The sequence below is a fragment of the Buteo buteo genome, chromosome 1 (genome assembly GCF_964188355.1).
Source record: "Buteo buteo chromosome 1, bButBut1.hap1.1, whole genome shotgun sequence".
Classification (NCBI taxonomy): domain Eukaryota; kingdom Metazoa; phylum Chordata; class Aves; order Accipitriformes; family Accipitridae; genus Buteo; species Buteo buteo.
The window spans coordinates 41,804,770-41,831,561 of NC_134171.1; the positions used below are offsets into that span (position 1 = coordinate 41,804,770).

Here is a 26,792-nt window from a genome sequence, read left to right on the forward strand (position 1 = left end):
GGGAACTAGTGTGAAATGATTTCTGATGAGTTCTGAAATGACAAAATATGGTTGAAATCATATATAAGGCTGCTCAAACATACACTATGTTTTCATGTAAGAAAAATTTCCAAATATTAACCATCCACAGTATGCTTTTTAGCCTTTTTTTAAAAAAATATATATTTTTAAGATACGAAATTTCTTCAAAGGCTTTTATGTGATGATACTCAATGTTTTAAATACACCTCGTTAGCAAGTTGGTGCACTGCTTAAAATTACAGAAGATGATACTTTACAAATAATTCTTTGAGAAATGCTAAAAGGCAGGCAGGCATTTAAAGGAAAAAAATGATAACAAAATACAAAGCAGAAAGTTTCTCTTTATCAATTAACTTTATCAATTAGATATTTTCCAAAGGTTACAAGTTTTCTGAGCTGAATTAAAAGTCTAATTAAGCTGGCTGCAATAAAGATGACTAAGCTTCACGACAAATGGCAAATCTGTAATATCCCTTTTCATCTAATCACAATGCCAAAACCCAAAGATGACAGTCTGTGGGAGGGAGCCCTTGCTGTTTTCATTACTAGTTACCGATTTCTTTGAAAAGTTTGAAATTTTTGCCCTGTTCTTTAATTTACTAATGCACTCCAGAATTAGATTAATAACAGAGAATTGCTACAGGACTTTTGTTAGTTTTCTGACAAATGCTTTTAATCAAGGTCACTCCTACTACTATATTTTCCTTGTGGGCAGGCACAGGTGCCTACTTTCACTGTTAAGAAAAATCCTCTTTTTCTGGCATGTTAGTGTCAACACGTATCACGAAGTGTAAAAAGATGCTTGCAAAACTGTCACAACTCATGACCTTTCTGTAGCTGAGATAGCATTTGCAGTATTGCACAAGATTCTCATCTAAAAACATGTTTATTTGGCACCTATTCGAAATGGGCTACATGCCATCTTCACAGATGGCTGTAAGTGTTCACCACTAAACTATCATGTAGCTTAAGAAACGTGAGAGTCAAGGGCAGGGTTTCTTATATGAGAACATTCACATGTTGTCACGTTTAAGTTATCTGCCATTGTAACTCTGCAGTGAGTTAAATTAACCTTCAAAGTGTGAAACTAAATTTTGCAGACAGGTAAAGGAATACTTAACTTGTTAAGAGTGACCTATGAGGAAGGAACATGAATTCAAATGCCTTGAGTATTTTCTGCATGCAGCTCACTTGCCCTCCAAGGGTTTTAAAAGTAAATACTATCCTACTTCACAGATGAGAAAAACAAGTTGAATGGTATTTCCAAACAAGTAATGCAATCTACGGTGAATCTTGGAACCAGAACTCAGGAGATATCGACACACTATACTAAGTGTTTACCTCCTATTCCAGAGGCAGAGATTTATCTCGGTCTCCAGCTGACTGGCATGCAAGTTGGATGCTACAAAGAATTGAGACTTTTCATGTTTCCAACAGCTGCTTGTCAAACCGAGTCTGTTTGCAGAAAAGAATCCACATTAATATTTCCTGAGACTTTTAAACGTAATTTTCCTAAGGCTCCTATGAACATTGCTGCATAATGACAGGCACAGAGCAGGACTGGCAAAATGGGAAAACACCCTGCCTAGTTTAGTTATATTAATGTAGCATTTGAGTTTACCTGGATATCAAGGCCAATTTAATTTCTAAGACTAAAAAACTGTTAAACAAATTGTTTGCTAATGGCAAAACATGATATGAGACATTTTTAAAGTCTATTTTATATAATACTGTATTAGAAGAAAAGAAAAAGAAAGTCAGAAGGTATACTGTTTGTAGGAAGAGATTGCCTATACTGTAAAATCAGATAACAAGGCTTTTAAGTCAGTAATTTGACATGAGAAGATTCCAAATAACACAATTTCATAAACAGGACTGAACATTTTTCTTTTTTTAAATGTCAAGAACTGCTTGGGGAAGAAAAAGAAAAAAAAAAAAAGGAGAACAAGACTTCTAGTCTTTCTCCTGTTACTAACATGTTTAGTGATCTTAAGAGAAACTGTGACTGTGTTTGTGCTTCCCTGTCCCTATCTGCAGAATTGAGACAGTAATGCTGGCCTCCCCAGTAAAGTACTTCTTACCAGTAGTTTGAAATGTACTGTGTCAGAGTCAAGTTTTACAAACATATAATGAAAAGTGTCTGTACACACGTAAAACAGTACCACTTTGACCAACACCACCACCAAAAAAGAGAAAAACAGAAAATCAATTTTTATTTCAGCAGCTTGTACCATGCTAGCTTCATTAAAATAAATGTTTACATAGTGCTGCACTGAATTCCCATTGAAAAGAATTGATGTCTGTCAATTTAGAATATGTCTGGCTTAGGAAAAAGGTCTTTGCCCATGGTCTGATTCATACACTCAAAGAAACAATGGTTTATTGACTTTGATTCTGGTGGTGTTTGATGAAAAACCAAATACTTCCTTAAGATGGTATGAAGTCAGACTTCAAGGCTATATGGAATGACTGGAATATACCGGAGGACAACTAATATATTCATAAATATCAGCCATTTGATTTTACAACATTTGACAGCAGTTTCCCTATAATTAAGGAACGTGATACTTTCTCAAGGTTAGAGATATCATTTACCATTTTTACATATGCTACCAAACTTTAAGATAAAAATCTTCTGAAAGGTCAAAACTGATCTTTTGTCATTTCCCCCAGTCTATTCATGCAGTATTTGTGAACTTATCAAGATTCCCATGTGTGAATTTGTAATAATAATGGGCCAATTAACTTATGCAAGTAATTTCTGCTTGGTAACAGATTCACTGAAATACTCAAATTCAAAACTTGAGCAGAAATAACAAGCTTCAGATCTGTAATGGCATAAGCACAACTTTCAGTTTCCCCAGAATTAGTTTAAGATGCTTTTAAGAACAGAAATCAAGCAATATTTTTAAAGACACTCTATTTTTTAAAATTATTTTCATCAGTAAACTAATTTACTAGAAAATTAATGAAAAGTATGCTCAAAATATATCTTACATGATTCAGACACTTTATTACTGAAGTTTAAATAAGTTTTAATAATACTCTGGAGCCAGCATTGAAAATACTGTAATAGCAAAATGCACCTCAGAGTTTAGTCACAATTCCATGTGCTTAAATGAGTATCACCTTTTTAATACTTGAAACCCATTGTACTGTTTGTTGTACCAGCTACAAGCCCTTGATCTAAATCCTTTAATAAATTGCCATTCCATTTAAGAAAGCAAAACAACTGTCCCTTCTAGTTAATATTTTCCTACAAGCATACCATAATTTATGTTGCAATTTATATATCCCAAGTGAAAATGACAGTTTGGCAACTCTGTCCTTTTCTCCCCTCAGATATTAAGAGAAGAATCTGATATATATGAGAAATGTGGACGTAACTACATAATGTTATTCGTGTTTCAGAAAAGCAACATATTTATACGTTGCTGCTCTAACTGGATTTTTTTTAAAGCTTATCTGAAATTCATGCACAGAATGTCTTGGTGGCTTTAAATTTTTTGTATGCTTATCTATTTCCTTTCACTAGTATGTGTTTTTCAGCTTTACTTCCTAAAGGGTGAACTGACAGCTCACCCAAAAAGTTCTGGGCCCTTTTACCCCAAAGTCTATCCTCACAATATGGATAACACATTGGATAACAATTTGGATAACAATATGGATAACATTTCTGCTACCTGGATAACACCATACAAACTTGGGATTGACACTATAGAAGAATAGAAGGAGTTTCTGTGCCATACTTGAATGCCGGTTACGGTTACCTGATTTCCTTGGAAAACTTCATCTCATTGCAGCTGCAATACAAACTGATACCAAAACCCCTAATTTCCTCCTCTTCTCTCTCCTTTCTTCTCTTTGGCAAAATTTATTTTGCCATTACTAGTTTTCACACTTAGTGAAAACTAATCCTAGTTTCCTAAACTGTGTGAATTGAACACTTTCAGATTGCTACTACTAACCTCAACTGCTTATTTCAGTGATGGTTTTCAGCTGAGACATCTTGGTGTGAGTGATCCCTTACCATTTCTGGAATGGCAACAAAGCTTTAATACAACTATTGATATTTATTATGCATAAAAAATAACCCCAAATTATTACCAGGATATCAAAGCTCATACAACGGGCTTTCTCTCTGGAGTCTATATATGACCTTTATGCTTAAAGCTGAAGTAATCTCAAAATCCCCTCTTTTCCCACCTTAGGAAGAAAACATTTCTTAGATGGATTCAAGGCAGCAGAAAGGCCTTGATGATTGAAGTTTCCACCACGTTCAACCAGAAATTGGCATGAATATAAATAATTTTATTTTCCAAAAGGTTGTATGAACATATTTCCATTTACAATTATTATTAATATTCATCTCTAGTTTGTTCTAGATAGAGGAAATATGAGCACTCTTTAAAGAGATGAGGGTGAAAAATGACCAGTTGTCAGGCTATTGCCAATATTTGTGAAAAATGGGGCTGTGTGGAGCAAAGTCCAGTCAATGTTCCTTTTGAAGATGGCAGCTTGAACTGAGTGACAAGCTATTAGTACTTCAGTGGGGCTTTTAGTACTTCAGTAGCACCAAAAGATGTGCTAATAGCATATTTGCAATATTGCAAAGAAGTTCCAAAGCAAAGCAACCTCTTACATACAATGAAATTTCCTCTCCTTCAAGGGAGACCAATACAGGGTTTGGAGAATGGAACAGGAAAATAAGTGGGTCATTTAATAACAAAGTCCTAGATTATTTATTCTAAGGGTTTTCAGGTAAGTTCTCAAACTTCAGCACTAACTGAATTGAGCTGACATTGAAGACCCTGTGCTGCATGTTAAAACAAAATATATTTGCCTTAATGTAACTGTTTAAACTTTCTCCTCTTGTCATTAATCTGCACCGCCTAAAATCTCAGTTAACAGCTGCCCTCTACCACTTAGGGAGCTGTAGTCCAATGGTTCTACATACACGACTGTAAAATGCTTCATGAGAACTGCTGCGTAAGTGTAATGCATTGCTACAAAATACTTTGCTTAATTGAGATATGCTGAACTGGGACTGCCATTTCACTAAGAAGTCCCAGGAAACTGATTCAGCTAACAATACAGAATAGCAGTAAGTGTTACTGAAACAGGACACTATTAGCATGAAATCAGTGTAATGGTTATGATTTTGGATGGAATTAAGTGGTGTTTAATGAAGTGATAAATAGAAATCAATTGTTAACCCTTCTCCTTTAATACACAAGTTGTCAAATGCACAATTAAAGGATAGATGTAGACTTGAACACACACAGGTAACACTCGCGTACAGCTGGCTTCAGGGGACCTCAAACCAAACAGTTCCACAAATGCAAGATGATTTCAGTCAGAATGATTAGCAATCTGTTAACCAAAATGAGACACTCTACTACCAGTAAAAATTGCTGTCTAAATGAAAGTACTTAGCAAGGTACCTACTTAATACTTATAAAGACAGTTGTGATTTAATAGTATTGTACAGCCTAGAATATGCAGAGCACAAATGTGCGCATCCTGCATGCATTCATACATGTTCACAGGCAAAAGTTATCCAAATGTGCAAACTTCTAAAATCAAAGTACAAAGTCATGTATCTTCCACTTCTTATGCCACACATACACTTCAAATGCTCTTTGAAATTATTTCTCATGTTATGTAAAAAAAAGTAAAATCATTCTGACAGCAAACATCAGACATAACTGAATTAGTGAAGTGTTGCAACACAAAAAATAGTGTTAGCATTCCTAAAAGAAATGCCATATTTATCCATAATCTACATTAATAATTTTCAAGGGTAGTATTGCCACAGAAACATGCGTGAATAATCCTGCAGCTTACATCTATTCATCATCTGCAGTCAGCTGAGTCACTATGACTTCGGCCTGCTCTGTGGGCCAAATCATTAATCAATCTTGCCGTGTCATTCCCTTTTTTCTTAAGTAGCAAACCAAACCCTAGACACCAGTTCTGTAAAGTACACCCAAGAGGGCATCATAAGCATGAAAACTAAAAGACTTATCAAATGTAAGCAACACAAAATAAGATATGGTACACATACAGCATATGGAAACTAGAGTACCATAATAAGCATTCTGACTTTCATCAGTATTTTCATGCTAACTTCTGCAAGATCAAGTCTATTTGGGCTGGTTCACATGAGGGTTTCACAAAGAACACCTTTTAAATATTTTTTTTTTTTTTAAACTATATAATGCCATCTCATCCCACCCAATGATTTTCAGACAGTTCTTAGAGCTACAGCTACAGCTTATGTTTGAAGTTGTTTTACATTTGCTCTAACTAAACCCAATTTTTACTAATTTCATAGAGCATCAAACTTTTATTTGTTGGGTTTTTTTTGGGGGGGCTGAGGAGTTGGGGGGGGTGTTTGTTTGTGTTTTTGCAAGAAAGAAAGAGAAAAAGAGACAGAGCAAGAAAGATACATATCTGTACATCTTATTTTCCAGAAACACAGAAAAATCCCAGGTCCTTTACTCAGAGGAATCATGATCTAGATTTCATACAGAACAATAACAAAAAACGATAAATGCAAATCCCAAAGGAAACAAAGTGTCGATGCTGGTGCTCACAAGAACTAGACAAAAATTCATGCAGATACCTCAGGCATCAGTCCATTTTGAGGTAGTTTGCTCCTCTGTTCCATTCTCCCACCCCACGCAAAGGCATGATTTGGTTTGAACTCAGCTTTAAAATTCAGATTAATGGGAAATCAAAGTAAGAGAATAATTTGTGAAAGGTCTATCTCGTAACACAAATCTTGGTTAGGGAGATCAAGGGAAGAAGTAAACGACTGTGTGCTCTTTGAAAGCGTGGATAAGGAGACTAGCCTGTAAATCCAAGATCAAAAGAGAAAGCCGGGAGCCACCTCTAAGTTAGAGACCAGTCTTCATCCAAAGTGCAAACTTTGCTGAATATGACAGGGTTCCGTTAAAATTATTTTGGAGTCAACTGAACTTACTGAACTCTAGCCCTGCAGATTAACAGGAAGACCACCCATAAATGAGAAAGAAATACTTCAGTACAGTACAATAATCATTTAGTACTCTACTGACAGTACTCTTCTGTCAGATAAAAAGGGAGAGGAGAAAAAAAATGTAGTTGTCTACAGATTCTTCTCTAGAGTAGTATGGCTAACATGCACATTGAGTTAATATACAACCGTAGTACCTTTCCCTTCTGTCTGATATCTAGTCTGTAAACTGGGAAAATAACTCTGGGAAATAATTTTTGCTGTGCCTTTGCAACCTCCCCGCATTCTCCAGAGAACAAAGAAACAATTAAGGAAATATAAAAATAACTATGAAATTCTCTACCACAATATTTTGACTATGTCTCATGAAACATAAAAATATGGTTCCGCTGATAGTCTTACTAGCAGTTATTAACTTATTAGTTTTGGAGCAGATCTGTTTAGTGAAACAGATTTTATGTTAGAATATGGTGCTAAAATTGAAAGCATCTATAATCTCTCATTGAGAATGTATACATCAGAAGAGGCCAAACACTTTGTAAATAGTGATTTTTTTAAAAACGGTGTTCCCCGTGCCTAACAAATGTATAATAAAATGAAATTTGCATGTACTTATTTCCTCTCTGGAATTTCAAAATAACATTGCACATACATGCCTTCTGTTGGAGGCTATATAAAATGACAGCCCAGAGAGAGTCAATAACTACCAGTGGCTACTATATTCTTCCTACTAACATTTTTATATTCTTTCTCCAGGAATCCATTACAGACCACAAGGTGTTGATCTAGAAATTTGGCCTGGTCTGTCTTCATGCTACATACAAGCTCCAAAAACAGTCAAAACTCAATAGCATCAGAGCAAATAGCCACTTTGGAGCTTGTGGGGGAAAACACCATGCCTTGGTTTAACCCCAGCCAGCAACTAAGCACCACACAGCCGCTCACTCACTCCCCCCCACCCAGTGGGATGGGGGAGAAAATCGGGAAAAAAAGAAGCAAAACCCACGGGTTGAGATAAGAACAGTTTAATAGAACAGAAAAGAAGAAACTAATAATGATAATGATAACACTAATAAAATGACAAGAGCAATAATAAAAGGATTAGAATGTACAAATGATGCGCAGGGCAATTGCTCACCACCTGCCGACCAAAACCCAGTTAGTCCCTGAGCAGTGATTCCCCGCCCCCACTACCCCCAGTTCCTAAACTAGATGTGACATCCCATGGTATGGAATACCCCTTTGGCCAGTTTGGGTCAGCTGCCCTGGTTGTGTCCTGTGCCAACTTCTTGTGCCCCTCCAGCTTTCTCGCTGGCTGGGCATGAGAAGCTGAAAAACCCTTGACTTAGTCTAAACATTACTCAGCAACAACTGAAAACATCAGTGTGTTAGCAACATTCTTCACACACTGAACTCAAAACATAGCACTGTACCAGCTACTAGGAAGACAGTTAACTCTATCCCAGCTGAAACCAGGACACCCCACTAATTTGTTGGAGTTAAATATCAAATATTTTTCAAAGTCTGCTTCATATAAGTTCAAGTCCATTGCTGTTGATCTAATGAATATGCATTTCTATATTTGGGGTGGTTGTCCAAATCAGACCATTCATCAAGGGTCACCTGTCACTAAGCAGGATTAGAGAGGAAATAATAAGAAGCCGCAGCTTCATTATTCTGTGTTGCAGGAGAAAGCAAGCAGGATGGAGATATACAGGAAGAAATTTATTCCGTGCTATTGTGCCAAGAGAGAAAGTATATCAGGCAATTTCATAGGAAAACAGTCCCAGTGCACCATTTAATAGATTAGAAGCCTTTGTGTAAAATAGCATTCAATCTACTGTGAGTGTCAGGCTTAAAATCGAACAGGCAATTACACACATCTATTCAGAAATAAATTATTCCGATTGCTTGAAAGTACCTATAAGAAAGTATGCTTCATGGAACTCAAAGAAATTAATAAAACCCAAAAGATTAATGGAAACTTCAGAAAAACCAGAGAATTTATCCCATGCTGTGAATTTGGACAGTGACCAGTTCATCTTTCCACTTCAGTTGGTTGATCTGACAGTAAACATAATTTAGAATTAAATAACAGAAGCTGTATCAGGTCACCACCAATTTCAACTTAAGCAGAAAAAAAAAATATTAAAATGTAGAAATCTAAAAATCTTTCAATCAGCACAGAGCTGACACAAACATAATTCTATCAGAAATTCTCTTTTAGCCTTGTGGCTGCCAAGATGACTCTTGACTCCATGCAATGAAAGTACAATGGGAGAAAAGGAATTGCAAAAGGAAATACCAGACCTCCAGCTGTCACCAATGGCAAAGGCTTCTGGCTAAACAACATTTTCAAAGCCTACCCGCCTCAAAGGTTAGGAAGAGTGCTTTCCAAGTCATTCCATCTTATGGTGGGCTTTTCTAGAAGTGCTATTTAATTCCTTCCAAGAAGTGACAAAAGTGGTGGTGGGGGGTGTGTGTTTGGGCTTTTTTTGTTGTTGTTGTTTTTTTTTGGTTTTTTGTTTTTTTTTTAAGTAATAACAATGGAAGGGAAAGAGGTAATCACTGGTCTCCTGAAATAGAGAGCAGTTGCTGTGCTTTGGGCAGAGTTCCACTGTTGCTTTTGTAAATGTACTAATGAGCCATTGTCATACCAGTGCCAACCTGGCATTAGCAGTCACCATAAATTTACTGCAAGAACACTGCTGTTTGTAATTAGCTCTTCATTACACAATAAGGCTGATTTAGAGAAGCTTTCATATGATTTGCTCAGCAAATGAAGCAATATAATTACACCTCACTTGAAATCAACAAATTAGACTGCTGTTTGCAATTGGCTGTATTATGTGCTGTTAGCATTCTAGCAATTGCAGGCCTGTTGCGGCCTTTAGCACTTAAATAAAGTAAGCATAATTAAAGGACTGAATATTTTTGAATTTGCAAGATCAGCTACATAATAGTCACAATTCTTTGCAATTAAAAAAGGAGCCAAGATTTATGCACCACAAACTCTCCATAAGCTTAAGCCACAGTGTTCATAGCACCCAACAATACATATAGAAATCCGCTAAAAATTGCAGTGAGGAAATAGTCAAAGGGGCCAACATTTGCTTCGTCATGATTTATTTTGCAGACAGCACTGAAGACTTAAGTCTATTCAGATCAAGAGCCGTAGCGAGCTGTTAGCTATGTCTTTGGTTTTGCATGTCCTTAATAAAAGTAACAATCTTCGCTTTTTACATTTTATAAAACATTTCTGAAATATTTCTCTTTTCTAGGTACATGCTTTCATGTCAATCTCTTGGATGAGTAAGAACAACAGAGGACTAATTCAACTGTTTGAATATCATGAAGAAGCTTAAATGGAAGTGGTTAACCAACAGGAGTTCTCTTACATGATCACTTGGGGCCAGGGTGTAACAGGATATGGAAAAATGCAGTGCTGGGTGTACATTCAATTGTTTATAATAAATACATTAACATCAAGAAGTAAAAACATACAAAACATGTTAGAAAGAGGAGACAGATGAGATTTTGTGAAAAAAACACCGTATCTGCTTAGGAAGGACATTCAGGTATAATTATTTATATTATGCTATGGATCAGCAGAAATCCAAATGTCCTGAAGATACTATATTGGCTGACACTGAAGAGGCAAGCACCGTAACAAGTCCAATATTCGCTGTTATGAGCCAGTCTGATACACTCACAATAGCAATAACAGATAATCAGCTCCTCCACTCTGTTTTAGCAAGACTTTACCAGTTACCCTCCTTTACATAGCAGGGTTACTAAATCCTGTGGGTTCTACTGGCTTGCCAGAAGAGATGTTAAGAGGCTAAATACTTAAAGACCACATGCATATAGAACCTACTTGAAAAAAATCCCCAAACAAATTATAAAGACTGACTGTCATCTGAGCTGCTGAGCAGCACTAAACTGTTCATTTTTCGTTAAGATTAAAGAAAAGACCATGGTAAGTCACTGATCAGTATAACTGGACAGCCTCAATTCTCTCAGTGTGTGGCAATCGAGCATCCAACAGTGCAGCAAAACTTCTGTTGTTATGCTGACTTGTTTGTTTGTTTAGTTTTTGGCAGGCAATAAATATGGACTGACATTTCAGGTCTGATCAGGGAAAAGTAGTACTGTGCTACAAATTAAATGACCACCAGGATTGCATCAATGACTGTGATATGCTAATGGACATTAGAAAGATTTGTGGGTAGGAAACATTACAAAATCAGCAATGACTTCATTACCAATGTAATTTACCTAAAGTTCAGGTCAGGACACAATTTCAAAGACTTATTCTGATATCATGAATAAGTGTTATATGTTAGTACACAGTAAAGAAAACCACATGAAGAGAAACAAGTTTTTACTTGATCCTGAGCAGTACTCAAGATAAGGTTTGAATAATTTAATGCAACTTCCACATAGATTTTTAAATTCCCTATATTCTACATTTTTGCAGAAGACTGAAGTAAGATAGTCAAAGAAGAATTACATCAAAATAAGAAAGTTCAGTAAGAGAATGTTAAGAGGAGCATCTGAAAGGGTAAAACGCACCTCTGAAGCATTGAGTGATTTTCGGCTTTGGTACTCTTTGTTCCGTTTGAAACAAACTACACTTCAGTCTCAAAGCAATAAATGTACAACAAATTAAAAAAGAGAGAGTGAGAGAAAGAAGTTCACCTGGTCAAACAGCAAGGCATCAAAGCCTGTTTAAAATAAAGGTTATTCTCTAAGTCAAGTCTAAATGATTAGAAAACCTCACAGCTAGAAAATTGAGTGTCCTACCTCAAGAAGGTAGGACAAAGAAGAAAAAAAAAAACATTTAGGAACAGCTTGCAAAGGTATACATACCTATTAATACACTCTTTTCCAAAGAAAGGAAAGGAAGCTTGCCAAAAAGTAAGACTACTGTATAAAAGCAATCAGGATAATGGCAGAAATCTATGCAAATTATGTGGCACCTGCATCCACTGTAGAAGTTTGTGGTGATTTTCACATTACAACTTCTACTTATCACAGAAGTGGTGGAAGATCTTTCTTAAAATCAATGATTAGTATAAGAAGCTGTAAAACAAGTTTAAAATACGATCAGTATCAATGTTGGAAGCAGAAGCTACTCTACTTGTAATTCAAGGGAATCCTAGCATGAAATGGCTGAATTGCAACTGCAGCACATAACTATCACTTCGCATTTTGACACTAGAGAAACAGTAAGTGGCAAATATAGCCTCAGTATTTACGAGTAGTGTGTCTGCAGGATCTGGGAAACTACAGCTCCTAAAGTCTGACACCAATATCAAGAAACTGATAGAAAGTGCAAAAAACTATGGAATTTATGCACATATGGATAATACATCATCCTACAGAATCCATGTGTTGTTTTTACCAAACATAAAAAGAGAAAGCAACTAAAATGCTAGGGAGGGAAAATTTCTTTCATGAAAGGATTAATGCCTAATACCAAGATTAATGGTAGGCAAATTGCTAGTTTTCACACCAGAGGGAAACCAATACTGGAATTCCATAAAGACGTAGTTAAGGACTGCTTTTCAACTTATTTCAAACATGATTCAGAAAAGAGTTAATAGTGAAATTGCAATTTATTTTTTTTTTGCTGACAAAAAGGCTAGTAAAAAAGACTAAATTCTCCCATCAATAATGTATGGCAGATGAATTTCAATGTAGATAAACAAAATAACTCACATGGGAAAGAAAAGGCTAACTTCAAATATGTGATGGACTGAGCTGACAACTACTACTATGCAGAAAAAATATTGATACTAGATATAAATAGACATCTCAGTGGAAATGACAGCTCAATATTCACTAGTAATCAAAATAAGAAATAGAACGCAAAGAAAATATAAAACCTGTTTATGCCACTCAAATTCCTGTGTGCCTGGATCTTTAGTATTATCTCCAGCACTCTCTCTGCCATCATGCAAGATATGACAGGTAGAAACAGTGAAAGAAAGAGCAAAAGAGATGGTAGAAAAAAAATTTCTGAACAAGGAATGATAGGAATGGTAGACAGACTAAGAGTCTTCAGTGCAGAAGAGGTGACTGAAGACAACTCTTATGTGTGAAATCATGAATGATGGAGGAAAGGTAGAGAGATAACGCTGCTTTTGTTTACTGATTCTTCTAATACAAATATGAAAGCAAATGCAAGTGAACAGGTACTTGTCCTATACTACATGCATTTAAAAACAGAACTCAGTGCCACAACGTGCTGTTCAAAAGAATTACACAAATTCCTGGAAGGAAAAGCCACCAAGTTCTAAAAAGGAAGTTAGTACTTCTGCCTCAAAGAGTTACTAAGCCACAAATTGCTGGAAAGGTATTTCATTTAAGCATCACTACTTTTTTGACTTGTCCTACTCTTTCCTAAGTATGTATCAGCCTTGTGGGGATAGGCTATGGAGCATTGCACTGACTATGTATGGTAACGCTTCTAAGTCCACCCAAATTAAGAATTTAACTGTGTCCCAGACATCCAGTACCTCTTTAATGATAGATAACTATAATTTTGGTCAATGGCATACAGTCAGCTCAACAGGGAAAACAGAACAAGGAATTGTATGAAGATTGCTGATTATTTGTGGAAATTCAAAATGGGAGAGCGTAGACTTTGTTGGGTTTCCAGATACTTCAGAATAACTGAAAGATCAACAGCGAGTAATAATACCTTTTGCTACCTACAAATATGGTTGGTACTCCTGTCTCTACAAATTTTATATTAGATGATCACAATAAAGCCCAATTGAACACTGCAGCTAGCACTGAAGAGAGCTTCATTTATAATAGTGTTTTACTGTAAAGGATACAAGCAAGTGGAAAAGTGAATTCACTGATTGTTGTAATGTGTTAGTTTAAGGTCTGAGGTGTCTGACACTATTTTGTGCAAAATTCAAGTTTTGAGTATACTGTCCAGATTGGTACAAAACAAATGGAACTGCTGACCTTGACAGTGTGATAAAAAGACTTGGTTTTTGGGGGAAGAAAAATTTATACAAGTCGAGAAGAATGCTATAACGATGATGATGACATAAGCTTACACTTAATATTATACTGGCTGGTTATTATTACATAGTGGTTATTGAGAAACTCTATTCATTTCATTAGCATTTAGACATTCTAGATAGTTTTAAAGATACACACTTTACTGCGTGATTTACACTATTTAAAAATCAGTATTTGTATTTGCTATTTTTGTACGATTGTGGCAAATACGACAGCTCTTAAATTCACTTCACTACAATGAAGCTGCTATTACATTCCCCAAGCAAAAAGCAAACATTTAAGAACATTTTAAAATCCCAGTATGAAAGAGAATCAACTTAATACCTCTGTAAGAGTATGCTTTCTTTAAAGCCCATCTGTAATAATACTGAGTTCCTGATGAAACTTGCCTTAAAAAGATTGTAAGCATTTCATATAAGCAATGGGCTACTAAAGGTGTTTTGTAGAAGTACAGTCTAGAGTCTTTTGCAAGCAAACATTAAGAAGTTATTCTTTTGGTGTATTACTGATCTAAATATCTGCAGTGGAAAACATTCAGCTGTGATTAGACAATCCAAACAGACCTGGTAGATCTTAATTTTCCATATTTGAGATTTACAAAAGATATAAAAAATTCCAATGGGGGGCAGAGGTGTTGTTTATTTTGCTTTCAACTAGAACTCAAAGCACGCAGATTAACAGAGGCGATAAAGTACTTTAAAATCAACTAAGATGAGATAATAGGCTTGTTTAATATATACATAGACATATATAAACAGTTACATAAATAAAATCATTATAAAGACCAATAAAGATACTACCACTTTCACAACCAGAAATACTTTTAAAAACAATAAAAAGCATTTGTGGGGATGCAATCCTAATATTACCCATTTAAAGAGAACAGTTTGCTGTCTACAGATTCGGTTTATGCCTCAATAAATATCAGGGTAAATAGAGACCTGGGGAAGTGAAAAGGATAGAGAAAAATATTGCAGACCTAAAAGCTATATTAAAAAAACCCACCTGTGTATATTGTGTACTTATCACAAAATTGCTGTCTATGCAAGGATAGGTGTAGAAGTAGTAGAAAAAAATATATAAAACACACACATAACCTTAAATTCTGGTTTTACTTTCTACTGTAGTCTTTATCAAATAACAGGGAAACTAAGTTATAATTGAATTTCATAGCAGCTTTTTTTTTTATTTGTTTCTTTTTAATGCAACTGTAGTTCTGTTTTGAAGAAAGGTGCCTGCTTTTTTCCAGTTTTTACTTTCTGGGTAAGTTCACCCAGAAAGTTTAAGTTGGCTTTGTTTATCAAACATACAGAAGCTTCTCTGAATTCTTTTGCAAATTGTCACCAATTTGCTACTATGTTTCCATTCCTTATCTCTCCCAATTTCATGTCAGAAATAATGAAAAATCCTAGTTTCTTATTCTAAAGAAAGTAATTTGCATTAACCCTTTTGGCTGTCATCTTCACAGTGTAAACAAACCCGCTAACTAGGGAGGGAGGTGGCAGGTTGCTTTAATATACACTACTGGCTTTCATCTATAAAAATTAAGTTTGACTTACGTTTTGGAACTGGAATAAATTTCGTTGCCGGGGTTGTGACAATTAATTCTAGGAAATGACAAGAAAAAATGAGCAACATTCACAGATTTAAGGAGTCTAGGAATTGAAGCCTGTACATAGCTAAATGGGGAATTAATTGAAATTAAATGAAGTTTCCAAATCATGATCCAATTCTTACAAAAGTGCCTTAAGAAGTACTGAGGTTGATGCTATACGTATCGACATTCATACTCTAGAAGGAAACTTTAAGAGCAGAGTTAGGAGCATGGGGTTAACAGTGCACAATAGCTTGAAACAGGAACAGTTAAGCATTTTAAATGATCATTTACTACTTGGGATACCATAGTTTTCAGAATATATAGTGTTAGAAAATTTTGCAAGGTATTTCTATGGAAAACTATATGCATTTCCAAGAACGTACCACCTGTCACACAAAATGAGAAAGGAATTGAATAATTCATGAACAGAAAAGCATAACTGCGTCACATAATGGCAAGCTTCATTCAGACTAAGGCATTCTTTAATATTCAAGCCATCGCTACTAATTACCATTAAAAGACACAATTAATACTAATTGTTTGTGAGGCAACCCATTTCTCTATACTTTTTATGTGCTTTGTAGTAATTCCTACATGCATCGGTTGAGATCAGGACCATGCTAGACGTACACAGATAGACACACACTCCCCAAAACCAGTTCTTGCTGTAGAGAGTCTGCAGCTGACTGCAGGATCATACAACAGGATAAAATGATAACTGAAGAAACTCAGCCCTACAGGGGCCATTGGCATTTATTTCTTTTCTTATTTTACTTTACTGTTGCAGTGCTTCCATCTGTTCACTTGCAAGACATTTGTGTACATCTAAAAACTTTTTGGAGAAATGTTAAAAATGTAGTCTCAAGGATAGTTTAAGAGTGTGTTTCTAAAAAAAAAAAAAGTTGCCCTTGTGTCATAATTTCTGCCTTTATTGAAAGAATTTTGCTGCTGTTATTAATGGGCAGTTAGGAACTACCTAGAGCATAAAATGTCTCCAAAAATATAAAGTGAATACAGAAGCTGTGCTGTAAGTTTCAGTAGACAATTTCTTAAGAAACATTAAAAGCCAAATTTGAGTTAATGCCTAGAATAACGATCCCTTCTGAGAGGTAAGAGCAATTAGGCTTAGCTAAGTCAGAAGGCAGCCAAGACAACTGTACCTATATATGTGCTGAATTCAGACTCCTAAGAAGGCTATCTATTTTAATTTCTCCTACATTCCCTGCTTAGCTGTCACAACATCTATGCAAACACATACAAGTTGAAGACTATCTCAAACTGTAGCATTATTGCAAAAGTGTTAATGAACAGATAGGTAGATAGGCATAAAACGTGTATTTTATTCAAAAGTCTACTTTTTTCTCCTATAAAATTTGGTCAGGCCAGAAGCCCCTAGCATTTAATTTTCACATGTGACATTGTAACATCATTACAGACTTAATTCAAAAAAACCCACCACACAATAAAATCAGGAGATCCTTGGATAAAGTACAAAGCTTTAGAAATTGCACAGATCTATTTTTGCTTCCTTTCTTCAAAGTTAACAGCAAAATACTCCAGTGTCTGAACAGCTAACATCAACATTCACCTCACAAGGCAAATGGATTGTTCATGATCACCTGTCTAGCAGCATACTTCAGACACGTGACCACATTTAATGCAGAAATTATACTTGATCTGCAGCCTACAAGTCTGGTAGATGCTGGATGGATAAGAAATGCATGTATAGTTTCTTGTTCAGTGTTTAAAGTAGCAATACATTACAGATTACAGTATACTTTATACAACATCATACACTAAATATAACTAATTGCTATGAAAGTATGTGCTTTAAAAGTTAAGATGATGTTTTAAGTAACCATAATGGTCTGAGAGGAAAGTTAAGCACTGATAATGTCAATAATTTGTTATGCTGTTTTGTCCTTTACTTTTTCAGTCTCTTCTTGCTTCAGCCATGACCTACAGTCAACTTAAATCACACCTGACAACCCTGCAAGAAAGGCTGTAAAAGCAGCAATTAGGAACACTGAAAACACCCAAATAATTTATTGTCACCCTAAGAGCAATTTGTGTCTGTTACTAAAAAAATACTAAAGTCCATCACATCACAAGACAGTCCCAGAGCAAGCTGTCTCTCAACACCAACAAAGAAAACTGTGGAAGCGCTAGCAAGGTGGGGAGAGGCGAGCAGAGCCCACAGCAAAGCTCTTGTTGAGGCATTAGGTAAAAGGAGACCATTCAGAGTAATTTGGTCCCCTTCTTCCTATCACAGGTAACTCCCTCTTGTCCCTCTCTGCCGTCCCTGTTTTACATTCTGCCTGCAATGCACAACTTCTCAGAAAAAAACCTCAGAGTTAAATAGATTTCCATTTGAAATTCATATTGAAATTGGAAAAGTTGAGACAGTGATAATTGGTTTTAAGGATCAAGTGAACCAAGTGAAAGTCCTCTCATTTGTTTACTTCATAGAATAATTTATGCTATGCTGCTACATTGGTGTATTCACCAATATCCTGAAGTGTCACTCTAAAATTTACTTTATGGAAAAACTAAACTGATAATGGAATAATTTGTTCTATTAAAACCAATTTCAGTGCTCAACTACAGTTCTGTGACCAAAATAACTTTACCATTTTAACCCATTGGTCATAATCTACTATTTTAATGATTTATCAAATTCTTTTCAAACCTGACTCTTATGCTGAGGCTAGACATAATCTGAAATTGCCAGTCATTAATATAATGCCAATAAGGTCAGCCAAATTAGGGAAGCAACTTGCCCTACCTAGCTGCTGACCTTCCACTTCAATGTAAGGTCAGCAAGCCTAACATGATCCACCTCAGTGTTTATCCTGCACTAAACAATTAAGGAAACCCCTTTAGAAGATTGTATCACTTCAGTGTGGGCAGTGTTATTAGCATAAAAGCATTTATACTGTTAACTTTTCTCCAATACATGATACATAAGTTGCTGTAACAGCAGTATAGCAACACTCAAGATATTATAAACTGCAGGGAAAATATCAGCCCTAGATGTCTCATTCTGCTGAATGCAGGCTTAAGAAAAATGTATGCCCTGCCTTAGCTCCTGTAGTGACCTGAGGCATGCCCACCCCCCCAAAATTTTCTTAAGTTTTGCAACCTCTACAGAACTGAGATTAAAACAGAAGCTAAAACTGCAGTGGCCATTAAAACAAAAGGAATAGAGAAAGACATGGTCATTCAAGTAACAGTCATATTCCCAAGACGGAGATTAATCTGACAGTATTTGACAGTAATAACACATAGGCGTAAGGGGAAGACACTAACTTTCTCCAACAAATTGTGCTAAAACAATTTAAACTTTCCTTATTATTCATTGTTTGTGTCATGCCACTAGAGTACACCGCACTTTACACACATCTTGTTTTCATTGCATCCCAGAGCCAAACAAACATTTGTCTTACTGTTCAAATGTTGGAGTCATTAACATGTGCTTTGACGCACCACAAACCGAATGTTTCCAATTGCTGTGCGATAATCTGCTGGCAAGGCAAGAGATCCGATCACAGCACCAGGGAACCGTGTAGAAGTTTAAAACACAAAACAAGCATAAATGTATGCAAATCTTGAGGCCCACCTGAGAACGTTCCCACAGCAAATCTTTTTTGTATTATGTTAACAGTAAGATGTTAACGTAAGATGTTCCGTGCCTGTCCAATATCGCTGGACACCAACAGCAATACCTGTTCAGCATGAAGCTTCTCATATGCATAATCTTATCTGCTGGGTTAGCTTTCCAGCTGGCTAGAGGTACTTCTGGGCAAAGTAGTTAATGAGATGCTTTCCCTGGTATGAGACCATCATACAAAGCAACAGGAATTTTAAGGAGGCTATGTTCATTCTGCTCAATTAGATAAGATGGTGTTGGTTTCCCTGTTGAAAAGTGATTGGAAAAAGACAAAAATAAAATTAGATTATGATACTAGCAAAGCAAATTTACTGCACGATATCAAAATACCAGGCAGTTAAGAATGACTTCAGAGTTATATATGCTCACAGATGTCCAATATCAAGAAAAGAAATTCAAGACAGATCTTAAAGACAATTTAAAAAGCTGAAAACAGGATTAAGGTAAAAATTCCTTTCCGCCTCTAAGACATGCTCCAATTAAAAATAAGTTTCTTACAACAGATTGCTCAACAGAAAAAGGATAACTTGAAATGTCCAAGAGAAATTCTAAATATGTTTCCCAGAAATTAATTAGATTTAATTTTGTCTTGTACTTTAATTTCTGCTCAACTCCACCTTTCCTAAAGCAGTAAAAGTGACAGTGCTTAGTTGTACCGATCAGAGAGGAAGTACAACTTATCAAAAGCACCCATCACTCACCAGCTTTCATCATAAAATAAGACAGCTTCATATAACAGAAGTACCACTGACATAAACAGGAAGAAATAATGTAATCAATGTAAGAATCAATAAGATGCATTATTCCCTATTTTTTTCTTTAAACACAAAGTTTTACATTTTGGGGGTTTTGGTTTTTGTTTTTTGGGGGGTTTTGGTTTTTGCTCTCAAATAAATCTTAGAGGACAGCCACCTAGCATTACAAACTCAAAGAACATAGAACAAAAATCGTGATGCTGCATTAGACACTTCGTACATCCACAGGCTATAATTCATAAGAATTATGAAGTTAGAATTAAAAAGGTAATTGTCATTAGAAAGATACACAACATGAAAACAACAATACCATCTTAACGCTTTCTCAAACTCTACTCTCGAGATGCCACCGTATCTAATAGCATGCCCTACAAAGTTGCCCAGCACAAAAGGGACAAGCATTAGATAGATCCACGTATAGTTGGAAACATACACTCCTGTTCCAACGGATACAAAGACAGCTTATTTCTTCTTGTTTCCACACAATAAATTTCTCACTTATGTTTCACCCTAAGGTTATTTGCTTTTCATTATCATCACTTGCATAACTTTGTTGTTGTTGTTCAATTTTAAAAGGAAACTGTCCAGATGAATACTATACTCTCTTGGCTAATTCTTATAGCTTACTCTTCCTCATACATAATCAATCTACTCTAAGCCTTTCCTTGTAAAACAGGCGATATACCAAGGAACAACATGCCTTCTGGGATGAAGATTACATCACTGACTTTTTACCTTAACACATCAATCACTCTACTTCAAATCTCCTTGACAACTACTAGTCCCCTAAAGCCATGCAGAAAAACAGCAAAGAATGGCATTTTATATCATCCCAGAGCTGCTTCATCAGAGACCCAGAAATGAGCCGTTTTGCATCTCTTTGATCTCTCGTGGCTTGCTCTAAGTATTTTAATTAGCCCCTGCACTTTCTGAGTCTTGCACAAAGAAGGAAAATCAGATTTGCAGGTAATTATTATCAGTCACGTTAATCCATTTCCCTTGCATTCGCTGTGCTTGGCCAGTTCTGGGTGCCAGCCAGCCAACCATCGCTTCCATGAGACACGGTGGGGCAGCCGTTAACTCCTGGTCAGAGATACTGGCCTCGGTCCTGAGGCAACTTAGTTCTACTTAAATATGAAAGAAAACACAAAAATACCCATTTCAGCAGTCTTCAGTAATATTTCTTATGAAGCTGGGTAAAAGCAAGTGTGTTGGTCATAAAAGCCTTAATGTGTTCCTTCACACAGTGCATTTCTGTAACTAATTTAAAGGAGAGAGTTGGCATGCCACAGAAGAGGCATGCTTATTTTGGTCCTTTTAGAACACCTTATTCTTTCAAAAAGCATACATACTAAGCATCTTTCTTATTTTATACAATGACAAACCAATAAAGGAGTAACTGAATTGAAGAACAATTTCCATAAATCTAATATTACTGGTTTTCCTGTGTAATACTTCTAAAAGCAACAGAGTTAAAATAATATATATATATGGCAGCAATCCACAAAGTTGTATTTGAACATTCAATAAGAATCTTTTTACAGCAAGATACTCTTTGAATGATTTAGAAAGCTTTATATAATACTTTTCACAACACAGCTTTGAATAAAACAGTCAATTAAATAAAAGAGCATGCTACTGTCAAACAACCAAAATCGCTCATAGTTCTGGACTTGTTTTTTTGAAATATGCCTCTCGGAATACTAAATTTACTAGATTGTTTATATTTACATCTAATACTTAATTAATTCCTTTTAAACTCACAAATATGTTAGAGAGACATATTGTAGCAATGAGGTTGATGTATCACATACTAATCTGAAACACTAGAATAACCTTATCGTTCCAAAGCTCTGTCCAGCTAAAGCAGACAGGAAGAATTGCAGTTATATATTGTATTCGTATATAAATATCATCAGTAAATCTGCTTTTACCATTACAGCAAATGGGAGCTGGCTTTTAGATGTCTGATTGATACTGGATTAACACACTGAGAAATTAAGAGAAATACTGCTGAGTCATCTTAAAATGCAACCTTATGCAGAAAAATAAAACTAAAAAAGCAAATGAATCTCAAAGTTTAAAATATTTGTATCAGAACTACGTTTGTGGTGTGACCTGAGTTTTTCTACCAGTCACCCCTTTTTGCTATGATCCCCTTCTGTATTTCCTGCAAAACAGATTCTCATTCTTGCCCTCAGCTCCCTCCAGATTGCACTTATCAAGATTCCCTTTCAATACACATTTTTCCAAGAATTACTTCAGCACCATCCCTATTCTTTCTCCTCAGCTACTAAAACCTGGAATCATTCAGGTTCCCTGGGATTTTGTAGCACATTCCATAGCTATGAAGGGGTTTCAGCTTCAGGGACACTCTTTTTTGGACAAAAAACTAAAAGAAGCAAGAAAAATCTGTTTCCTATGATGCTAAAGAACACAGCCTGAAGGAGGAGAGTGAAGACAGGAAACAGACAACTTCTGTTTCTCCTCCACTACTTCTCTCTCATATGCATGCAGGGATGTAACTTTGTTTGTATGGTTCTGCTACCTCATTCATATTTGCCTTTTTATGACAAGAAGGCATACACATTTAAGTGGCTTTACAGAAACACTCCGCAAGGATGCATTACCAAAAAACCACGTATGCCTCTGCAATACAACTTATAATAGCAAGAAAGGTTAGACTAGCACCTCGGACTTAAAAATTATTTCATACAGACTAGCGTGCAGTTAGATCATCGTACCCCTGACTTGCCTCACAGCTCATGCTGCTGCTTGTGTAACGCAGGAATGCCACGTGAGGTATGATTTTCACATCACAGAGAGACTGTGAGGCAGCCAATACATTGGAATAGAAGGTGACTCTATCCTGAAACAAAACATCATCTGCCTAAAGGAAATCAATTGCAAAACAGACTGAAACCAAAATCACTATGCCATGTTTTCCAAAGATTTCATAATATAATATTCAGTCCTGGGGGTGGTTTGGTTTTGGGGGGGATTTGCGTGGTTGGTTTGTTTGTTTTGGGTTTTTTTTAGCAACAGTTCGTGGGCATGATGGGTTTGAGTTTTGGGTTTTTATTGGACCTAGAGCAGGTTGCTAAAATTCAACCCAGTATGTGCCAGCTTAATTAGATAGCCTACAAGACATACAAGCCATTTCATCACAGATCTTTTTCAGTCACCATAATTATTTTATACTAGCACAAGTCCACCTGTTCTACTGGTCTTTACATGAATTCTGAAAGTACCCAAAGAGGACAAATAAAAAAACACTACAATGCAGTAGAATGCAAGTGATTGTTCATATAGAAAATGAAGACGACACCATGACCAACATATGGGCTAGATTATTTTACTATTTGTATTTGCATACCGTTTACAGAATTTCACACCTCTTTAAAGGGCTCCCAAAGTCTATCCCACTGAAATAAGGGAAACTTGCTTTTAATTGCATTTTTATAACTACTGTTATTCTACAGTATAAAGTCATAGCATTTTAGAATATATAACATTTGACAGGTACAGCACAAGGTGCCTGCTCCAAGAAGGAAACAAAGTCGAAATAGATAACACCTCAAAAAACTAAAACAAAAAAAAGGTGGGGACATGAGAAAGGGGAAGAAGAAATTAGCTCACAATTCTTGTTGAAGCTCTAACTTCAGTTAAAATTACCTCAACTAGCAACACTTACAAGACTCTATAAAAATAATCCATTCAGTTCAGAAGTAATAATCATCAATTACCTTCAACATTTAATCACTCATACCACAGGAGTATACACACACACACACACACACAAAAAAAGGCTTCAGCGTAATTGCCACTGTCAATCTATTTTACATTTCATGCTCTTACATTCACAGCTGGCATCCAGATTGTCACTCACTGGTTAAGAACATCTTTAACTTTCCTCCAAAGAAAAAAAACAGGGAATATGTCAAAGGAGGATATTTAAGGTCCTGTTAATAACTCTCTGACTAGATGCACATATTTTAATTTGTCCTGTAGTACACTTTAATGCCATGTTCATGTATTATTAGTTTTTAGCACAAAATCTCTTTCCTATAATTAATATCAAACTGCCAGTAGAAGAATAGAAGGAGAAGGTTTGCAGATAGGAAGCAAACACTTCAGTTAGTGTTTTCAAATACATTCAAGGACAGCAATAGTTTTAAACTCAAATATAAGTTTGGATTATTTTCATTTTTCCATTCACTAGCATAATCTAGCATTGCTGTCTTATTAAAATTAAATTAAAGTTAAAAATTGCAATAGGTAAACCACTCAAAGAAGAACAAAACTAACATCTGTTCTGAATTATTTTGCAGTGCTAAAGGATACTGACTTCAATATTATCACATTTGTTTGCACATAGTATCTCTTTCTGTCTACACACCTGGAACTACTTTATGGAACAGACTGTGGGACTAAGATCCTTGAGTAATTTTTTTTTCCAGTTCTCATCTAAATGAATCAGTTGTACTTGAAACATGTTTTAAAGCACCATCACTTCCCATCAGAACTGCATAACATTTTTAAAAAGAAACTCTGAAGTTCAAATATTTACAAATTTGTCTTAAATATGAGTGACTTTCTGTTTTGAGTAGAAATACTGTACCACAAATACAGAAAATGCTGCAGAAGGCAAAGGAAAGTTGCTCACAGCTAGTCTGTGGAGCTGCAGCAGAAACAACCGCTACTCATATACATCAATGGAAGTTAGAAATCTTATGCCTTATTAATTCTCCTTTAACTCTCCTTCCCCATCAATACATCATCCTTCAGACTGAAAATCAGTATTGTGTGGCTTTTAAATATATAATTCCATTTTTGTCAGAAAAAACAACTTTAATGGTATTTTGGCCTTTAACATTAGGGGATACATATGATGCCCAGAAAGGTTCCCCACTCTTATAAAACACCCCCTTCTCACCCAGCTGTTGTACAGGCTGCATTCCCTACAGACAATGATAATTAATTAGTTGATCAGAACATTTAGAAATCCTTAAAGAAAAAGGATCAGCAATCAAATTTCACATTTCTTACAATAAAATACTGGACTGAACAGGCAACCACTTTACTCAGTATAGCCAGAGGACATCAGAAAAATCCATGTGGCATGGGAAGGCTCTCTTCAAAAGGCTTTCACACGTGCAAACGTCTAAAGAAAATTAATTTGGGTCTCTTCCGCAATTAAATGAGGCAGAAATGGAGTAAGACAACAAACTCATGTCTATCTTGCTAAATCTAAAGCAACAAGTTTGCTATTTTGATAGCTGTGCACAAACAGCACCTTTACAAAAAAAAGTCAACTCTGTTTTGTAAATTAGGTGTGTTGCCCTTCAAACAGAGGGAAAAAAGACACCTTAGCCAGACATCCTCTTCCAGAGTTGTCAAGAGTTTTCTACCTATTTGTATTGGTTTTATGTGGCAAGGTTTCGGTAGCGGGGGGGGTTACAGGGGTGGCTTCTGTAAGAAGCTGCTAGAAGCTTCCCCTGTGTTCAAGAGAGAGAGTGAGCCCATACCAGCCGGCTCTGAGATGGACCCGCCACCGGCCAAGGCCGAGCCAATCAGTGATAGTGGTAACGCCTCTGTGATAACATTTTTAAGAAGGAAAAAAAGTTGGGAGAGTGAGAAACAGCCACGGGAGAGAGGAGTGAGAACATGTAAGAGAAACAAGCCTGCGGACACCAAGGTCAGTGAAGAAGGAGGGGGAGGAGATGCTCCAGGCGCCGGAGCAGAGATTCCCCTGCAGCCGGTGAGGAAGACCCTGGTGAGGCAGGCTGTCCCCCTGCAGCCCATGGAGGTCCTCGGTGGAGCAGATCTCCACCTGCAGCCCGTGGAGGACCCCACGCCGGAGCAGGTGGGTTCCTGAAGGAGACTGTGACCCCGTGGGAAGCCCGCGCTGGAGCAGGTTCCTGGTAGAACCTGCGGATCTGCGGAGGGAGGAGCCCGTGGAGCAGGTTTTCTGGCAGGACTTGTGACCCCACAGGGGACCCACGCTGGAGCAGTCTGTGCCTGAAGGACTGCAGCCCATGGAAAGGACACACGCTGGAGCAGTTCGTGAAGAGCTGCAGCCCGTGGGAATGGCCCACGTTGGAGACGTTTGTGGAGGACTGTCTCCCGTGGGTGGGACCCCACGCTGGAGCGGGGGAAGAATGTGATGAGCCCTCACCCTGAGGACGTGAAGCGGCAGAAAATAATGTGTGATGACCGTAAACCCCATCCCTGTCCCCCTTGTGCCGCTGGGGGGGCTTGGTGGAGAAATCTGGGAGTGAAGTTGTGCCCGGGAAGAAGGGAAGGGTGGTGGGAAGGTGTTCTGAGATTTTGTTTTATTTCTCATTACCTTACTCTGGCTGATTTGTAATAAATTGAGCTCATTTTCCCTAAGCTGAGTTTGTTTTGCCCGTGACGGTAATTAGTGAATGATCTCTCCTGTCCTTATCTCGACCCGCAAGCTTTATGTTATATATTTCTCTCCCCTGTCCAGCTGAGGATGTGCGAATGATAGAACGGCTTTGGTGGGCACCTGGCGTCCAGCCAGGGTCAACCCATCACACTATTAAAGATTATTAGGTCCCTAGTAAAGAATCAACATTTTGAATGCAAATTAATATTATGCATTCCCTCTGATTATTTTTCCAGAGATAGAAAATATTGTGGAAAAGTATCCTGACCTAGCAATAAGAGAAATTAGCTTAC

At 36.6% G+C, this 26,792-nt stretch overlaps 1 protein-coding gene across 1 annotated transcript in view; it reads right to left on the bottom strand.

Annotated features, from left to right (window-relative positions):
- GALNTL6 (polypeptide N-acetylgalactosaminyltransferase like 6) overlaps window positions 1-26,792 on the bottom strand; it is a 505,591-nt gene that overhangs the window by 243,397 nt on the left and 235,402 nt on the right. The gene's annotated exons all lie outside the window — the stretch shown is intronic.